General features: G+C 37.7%; 1 protein-coding gene across 1 annotated transcript in view; it reads right to left on the reverse strand.

The window, feature by feature from the left end:
* The window catches only part of Gpr137c (G protein-coupled receptor 137C), an 82,428-nt gene that overhangs the window by 33,615 nt on the left and 41,021 nt on the right, over positions 1-7,792 (reverse strand). The window lies entirely within an intron of this gene.

Genomic DNA, 7,792 nt, shown 5'->3' on the forward strand with positions numbered 1-7,792 from the left:
CCAGATACCAGATACAGAAGGCATTTAGAATATCAGTCAAGGTCAGAAAATAATCTCCCCTTGGTATATTTTAATTAAAACACTAAATATATAGGACAAAGAAAGTAAAACACCAAATTACATATAAAGCAGACCCATCAGAATAACACCAGCTTCTACAATTGAAACCTTAAAAGTCAAAAGGGCTTGTAATAATGTATTTCAAGTTCTCAAAGATAACAACTGTTAACTGTAAGTACTATATCCAGTAAAGCTATCTATCCTAATTGAAGAAAAATAAATACTTTCTATGATAAAAACAGACTAAAGGAGTTTATGACCATCAGACCAGCTCTACAGAAACACTTGAAGGAATTCTTCTGACTGAAGAGAAAGTAAATCCATCCATCAGGCCACAGGAAAGAACAGATTATGCTAGAATACTACTAAGCCAGAGAGGAAGAAGACAAAATAGTAAGAATCAGTACACAATTTTCAATGATAACTCTGAATATTAATGGTCTCAAAAGATACAGACTAGTGGACTGGATTAAAAAAAGCAAGATCCATCTACTTGTTGTTTCAGAGAAAAGTACTTCACCACAAAAGACAGATATTACCTTAGGGTGAAATATACTTGTTACACTCCAGAATCTGACATAATAGACTTCAATCCTGAACTAGTGAGAAAAGATAAAGACTTCATCCTGGATAAGAGAACAATCCATCAAAAAGACATTACCACTCTGAACACATCCACCCCAACATAGGTGCCACCAATATCATAACTACTTCTAAAGGCAGTCAAGATTAACCTCAGCACAATAGTACTGGGAGACCTCAATACCTCACTTTTCTTACCAACTGACAGGTCAGCCTGACAGAACACAGAAATATTGAATTAGATGGCATCATAGATCAAGTGGACTTAACAGACATTATAGAACATTCCATCCAAATGCTACAGAATACACATTTTTCTTAGCAGCTCACGGAACTTTCTCTGAAATAGATCATATATCTGGAAATAAAACAAGCATTAACGAATACAGGAAAATTGAGACAATTCTTTGTTTTCTGCCAGATCACAATTGAATAAGATTACAACTCAATAGCAAGAGAGCCCCCACAACATGTACACATTCATGAAGCCCAACCAACACACTATGCAACAAAGAAGAAATCAAGAAGGAAACAAAAATTTACTAGATTGAATGAAAATGAAAACACAACATACCAAAACCTATGGGATTCAATGAAAACAGTTCTAATAGGGAAGTCTGTGGCTCTAAGTGCCTACATTAAGAAATCTGAGGTCCCCTCCTGTGAACCTGGAACTGTGGTCCCTCCCTATGAACCTAGAGCTGTGGTCACCAACTATGAGTCACAGTTCCACATCCCTCTCTCTGGTGGGCTGATGGTGGGGCAGATTGGAGGATGGAGGACTTCCCGATGTTGGGCAGCAGTTTCAGCCTTCTCTGAATGGCTGCACTCCCCACAATCCTCTCCTCCAAAGTCCCTGGTTGTACATGACAGTGGCTTTGCCTCTGTGTTGGGCTTATGCTGGGGACAGGGGAGGTTTCTGTCATTTGCATATTCTCATCTTGGGAGGACTGATTCTCATGAACAGACTTCCCAACTCTCTTGATGGTCAGCTATGATGGTCTTGACTCCACACATCGTGATCCTGGGTATCCAGGCTTTGACACTGGACCTTTCACACTTCCAGGCACCAAGAGGTTTTCCATCATATTTCTACCACTCTTCTAAAGCCCCCAGTGTACCTTCACCTGTGCTCTACAGAAAAATGTAAATCATCTAACTGAGCTTATAGAGATAAACATCACAGTCTGGGAAGTTAAAAAAGAAACTGGTGGCACACGCCTTTAATCCCAGCACTCATGAAGCAGAAGCAGGCGGATCTCTGTGAGCTCAAGGCCAGCCTGGTCTACATAGTGAGTTCCAGGGCAGCTGGGGCTATAGGGAGACTCTGTCTCAAAAAGACCAAAAGGAAAAAAAAAAAAAAAAGAAACTGGAGAGATTTTAAATAAATAACTCACGGATATACCTTAAAAATAAGGTGGACAGTGCTAGAGAAGACACCTGAGGCTTACTTCTGCCCTGCCTCCAAATCTATGGTAAAAGTATGACTGGGACTACAGTCAATGAATCGGTCAAATTGAGAATTTCTATCTCACTAATATTGCATTTTTCAATGCACAAACATGGTTACATCTCTTTACTGATTTACGGCTCTCGTTTCAGCAATATTTTCTACAATTTTCAAGATAGAGGTATGGCTTGTTTTTGAAATTATTTTTTCTCAAAGTTCCCTTTTAAAAGCCCTTTGTAACTATTGTACCCCCTTTGAACTTTTATAGGTGATGCCCCTGGCATATTAAAAACACAATTTTTTGGAGACAGGGTCTTGCTATATAGTTCAGTTTGGCTTTAAACTCATGATCCTCCTGCCTCTGTCAATCTGAGATCAAATCTCAGAACTTATGTAAATCTGGGCATGGTAATGTGAATCTGTAAACCCGGTACTCCTACAGGGATGTGTGAGGCAGAGACAGGAGAATCTCTGAAAGCCTGTGGGCCAGCTAGCCCATGTCTGCACACCACAAAGAAACCCTGTCTCAAGCAGGGTGGAGGGTAAGGACTGACACCTGAGGTTCTCTTACCTCTCCAAGTGTGCCACAGCTCACACATGACTGCACTCACACACATGAATGCACACACATACATTACATATACACACACTTTTAAGAAAAATTTCATTATATATAAATATATATCATAATTTAAAAATGACTTTAATACACAGCTGCCTTAATATGCTGAGAAAGATGAAGGCATCAGAGAGCTCTGACTCAATTAGATTTCTTTAGTCTACCCAAGAAACTGTGCAAAACTGTAAGAAAGTAACAAAAGTATAATGAACAAAATATAGGAAAAACTTCCTCTCAATAGTCTTTATAAAATGTTAAGAATTTACCTTTTATGTCCTCTGAACAGAACATTTTTGAATAGTACTATGGTCTAAGTTAAGCTGCAGCATCATTTTGAGACCAATCATTCAGAGCTTAAAGCAAAAGGAACTGAAAATTTAAATGCAGGTATGATGAATGCCTCAAACATCAAATTCTGTTTTCATAATTTTCACATTGTAAATGAGTCAATGAAACACTTTATCGATTACAAATGTAAATTATTTTACAGTGGTTCTATTCTTTACTATTATTCTGCATTAAAATGGAAAGTTAAAGAATATCTTTGTTTGGTTTTGTTTGAGACAGTGTTTTATGTAGTCCAGGGTAGCCTCAAACTCTCTGTGTAGCTAAGGCTGAATTTCTGATCCTCCCACCTTAGTCTTCCAAGTGCCAGGATTACAGGAGTGCATTGTCCTAAGAATAATCTTGGTGAAATACTGAAAATATTAAATATTGACTCTAGAGTACTTGTCTATTTAATATTCAGTGTGATGAGATGGTATGTGCCTCTAACGCAATTCTTCTACATACGAAAATACAGTCACTTTCTTTAAGAAAACTATTTACATGACTGATAAATTTGGGAGTGGAAATAGCCACTTTCCCCCCCATAGAACACCACTTTTTTACTTGAAAAATAATGGTTATTTGGATTTGGCAGGAGGGTGCATTTTTTATATGAATGAAATAAACATACAACTTCAAAGACAGCAATTGACAAATGAAATTTGAATTTAAAAACATTTTGTTTTTTTTAAATTTTATATGCCGGGCGTGGGGGCACACACCTTTAATCCCAGCACTTGGGAGGCAGAGGCAGGTGGATCTCTGAGTTCAAGGCCAGCCTGGTCTACAAAGTGAGTTCCAGGACTGTCCTCCCAAGTGCTGGGATTAAAGGTGTGTGCGACCAAGCTGGCTCAAACTATATTTTTCTGATGAGATGGTGTGACATGAACATGCATCAATTGGACATTACTTAATGAAATTCATCAACATTTGAAGATCTGTGGCCACTTTTTTTCCCAAATGATCAAAACATGATCATAAAAAAGTTTCTAAGTGCAAAACAGATCAACTGGAAAGTCACTAGTTAGATTTGTCATGGCAACTAACCCTTAGGAAACATCCACTTCTGAGTGTTGGTTTAGCATTAAAGCAGATATCCACAATTATCTTAAAATTCTCCATTTTGACTATGTGTTTTTATGTGTGAAGATGGATTTTTTTTCACTTATTTCAACCTAAACATCACATCCTACCACAACGAATGCAGAGGCAGACATGAAAACCCAGATGTCCTCCATTAAAGCCAGTTATTGAGACTTGAATAATGTAGTATGCTAATCTGCTCCCTATTTTTTGCTTTAGAAAATACTAGGTTTTTAAATGAAGTAGTAAATGAATATTTTAGTTTTTAACATGTTATATAATAATAGGTATTCATTAAAAAGCTCCTTGAGATCTTTAACAAGATTTAGGAGTCAAATGGGACCTCAAGATCAAAAGTTTGAGAACCACTGCTTTAAATACTAGAAAGTGTATCCTTAACTTTCTGTAGTCTTCTGTTCTTTATTCTACAATGGTTATCTATACCATATAGAAAATGACCCATTACATCTACACACATAAACCTCACATGTGTTTTTAAAAAATGAAATTATGTTTTCCCACATATTCACTATGGTGGTCTTCGTTTGTTTCTGAAGAGCTGGAATTCAAGCCAGTTCATTTCTTCTCAGCTTGTGGAATATTCTTAGCACTTCATATAATAAAGGCATGTTTATAGGGCTGGTGAGATGGCTGAATGGTTAAGAGCACTGGCTGTTCTTGCAGCAGAGAACCAGGGTTCAGCTCCCAGTGTCTACATAGTGGCTAACAACTATCAGTAACTCCAGTTCCAGGGGATCTGATGCCCTCTTCTGGTCTCTGCAGGCATTGCATGGCATGGGTATACTTGCATAAGCAGGCAAAACATGTATACACATAAAATAAAAATAAAGGCACACTTGTAATCACTTTAGTTTTCTTTTACCTGAAAATATTATTTCTTTGCTGTTCTTTAAGAATATTTTCACTATAGATTTCTGAGTTGACAGATTTTTTTTCCTTCCAGGATTTAAAGATGTTTCCATGCCTTTTGGCCTCCATTATTGTTAAGTTACCACTTGACTCACTATTCCTGATGTGTGCAATCCATTTTTCTCTAACTGCTTTCCAGATTTTTTTTTCCATTTTCCACATAAAGCAATGTGACTATGTTGAACATAGATGCTTTCTTTATATTTGTCCCGATTAAATCAGCATTGCTAAGCTTCTTGAAATTGCAACTTTGTTTACAACAAAATCGGAAAAATTTTTTTTTTGTCTTTTTGAGACAGGGTCTCCCTGTAGCCCCAGCTGTCCTGGAACTCACTATATAGACCAGGCTGGCCTTGAACTCACAGAGATCCCCCTGCCTCTGCCTCCCAAGTGCTGGGATTAAAGGCCTGCGTCACCATGCCCGGCTGAAATTGGAAATTTTAAGTCATTATTTTTTCAGATACCTTTTCCAGCTTCATTTTCTTTCTCGTTTCCTTTGTTATTCTAATTATACATAAGTAGTTCATGAGGCTTTGTTCATTTTATTTTGATTTTCCCCCTTACTACCCTGTTATTGAGATTGTATAATTTCTACTGATTGATTTTTAAGTTCACTGATGCTTCCTCTTTGTTAAGCACAAGTGACGTGTTTAATTTCTAGAATTTCCACTTGCTTTTAGTTTCTGTTTCTCTTAAGACTTCCTATTTAACCCAAAGGTGTTTTTCTTTATATCTTTGAGCATATTATGAAATTGTGTCTGATACCCGAATCTATGTCCTCTGGAGGTGGGGGGTCTCTTGCTCTTTTTACTGTTTATTCAGTTTAGCTTTTTGTGTAAGTATACATCTTTCTTGTTTCTTCATATTAGCTTGTGTCCTGGACATTGTGGAAGATGTATTTTGAGGTGCTTGGGTCCTGTTATATTCCTCTGAAAACTATTCATTTTAGCAAACCACAAAGTTTGCTAGATTTATATCTCAAACTGTTTCTCTTGCATAGATATCTGCTAAAATTTATTCTAATTCCTTTATCATTAATTGTACCACCTAGAGTCTGTCTTGAATATCTCAGGTTCTAGACAAAAATTTGGCATAGTTTATAATCAGAATATGTGGTTTCTATTATGTGGCTGTCTTCTTCCAGAAATTTCCCAGTTATTTTCCATCTTCAGTAGTTATGAGAATTTTATCTTCTGCATTTTCAAGTAGTAAAAACAGTAAATTTCACATTTCGGCTACCTCAGGGATGAGACCTCAGGCTACAAGCTGTACAAAGCAGGAAGTTGATTCAGGGTCCCTTCCTAAGTGTTGCTCTCTAGTACCTTGAGTGGTTTTTATATTTTACCCAGAACTTGTCATACTCTGTGGAAATTTGATCCAATAGGAGCAATTTCAGTCATTATCAGAAGCAGAAAGTTGCACATATTTTTTCAAATAATCTCCCAGATGCTATCTCCCTTTTGAAATTAAAATGCCCAACTAAGCATTAAAACTGAGGAAAGTATTTTCAATAAATTAAAATATGTTTTGATAATTCTAACACTTGGGCAGTTTCAGAAGCAATTTCATGCTAAGGCACAAGATTAGATCTCTGAGCTCTATGACCCTGACATTACAGCCTAGATAGCTTTTATTGGGTGGACCTTCTGTTCACAGAAAAACAAATCAGTTCTGAAAATGTAGTAGAGTCTAGAGGCATGGGGAAAAAATAACTTGAGTGTTGAGGTCACCTTTCTTAAGCTACTTCATATGAAGTAGTACCTTTCCCAGCTGTGGAAGATTCTATTTTACAAACAGCATATGCCTGCATTTTAAATGCAAATATAGAATCAGGATGATTCTGTATTTTGTGCACATAAACAGTACCACCTGTCATGAACCATCCATGAAGTGCAGACTAATAATAAGTTATTCCTAAAGTAAAAAAGGGACAACTCTATAAATTTTTCAAAGCAAATTGGCCCACATGAGCACACAGAGATATTAAAATCAAATCAGGAAAACCAGGTCTTGAGAACTTACTGAACGTAACAGACCAAGAAAGGATGCAACACCTTTACCTGAACTTCATAAAGAGGACACTTAACACTGAGAAGGTGATGGCCTCTACCAAGCTGCCATCTGACCATATGGATAAAGGGATCAACAGAGAGAAAACTCCAGACTGTCACGGGAGTTTCCACATGGCTCAGCTCCACTGCTGATATGGCCTACTCAAATTGCAGACTGCTATCACCAGTTTGTCTTCATACATGTACAAAGGTAATTATCACACTTTTCTATGTGTGTGGTGATTGAATCCAGAGTCTTCTGTTATGCCCCCAAGTCCTAAAACAACCCTTAAAGGTAGGGGGCTGAAGAGATGGCTCAGTGGTTAAGAGCACTGGCTGCTCCTGCAGAGGACCTGGGCTTGATTCCCAGCACCCACATGGTGGCTAACAACTATCTGTAACTCCGGTTCTGGGAAATCTGACACCCTCTTCTGACTTCCATGGGTACTACATGACACAGGTGCACTTATATACATGCTGGCAATACACTTAAACACATAAAATAAAAATAAATACAATATTAAAAAAAAACAAACCTTAAAACTGGGCTTGGTGGCGCACGCCTTTAATCCCAGCACTTGGGAGGCAGAGGCAGGTGGATCTCTGTGAGTTTGAGGCCAGTCTAGTCTACATAGCGAGTTCCAAGTCAGCTGGGGCTACAGGGAGACCCTGTCTCAAAAAGACAAAAAA

This window comes from Nannospalax galili, unplaced genomic scaffold (assembly GCF_000622305.1).
Source record: "Nannospalax galili isolate Female #2095 unplaced genomic scaffold, S.galili_v1.0 scaffold336, whole genome shotgun sequence".
Lineage (NCBI taxonomy): Eukaryota > Metazoa > Chordata > Mammalia > Rodentia > Spalacidae > Nannospalax > Nannospalax galili.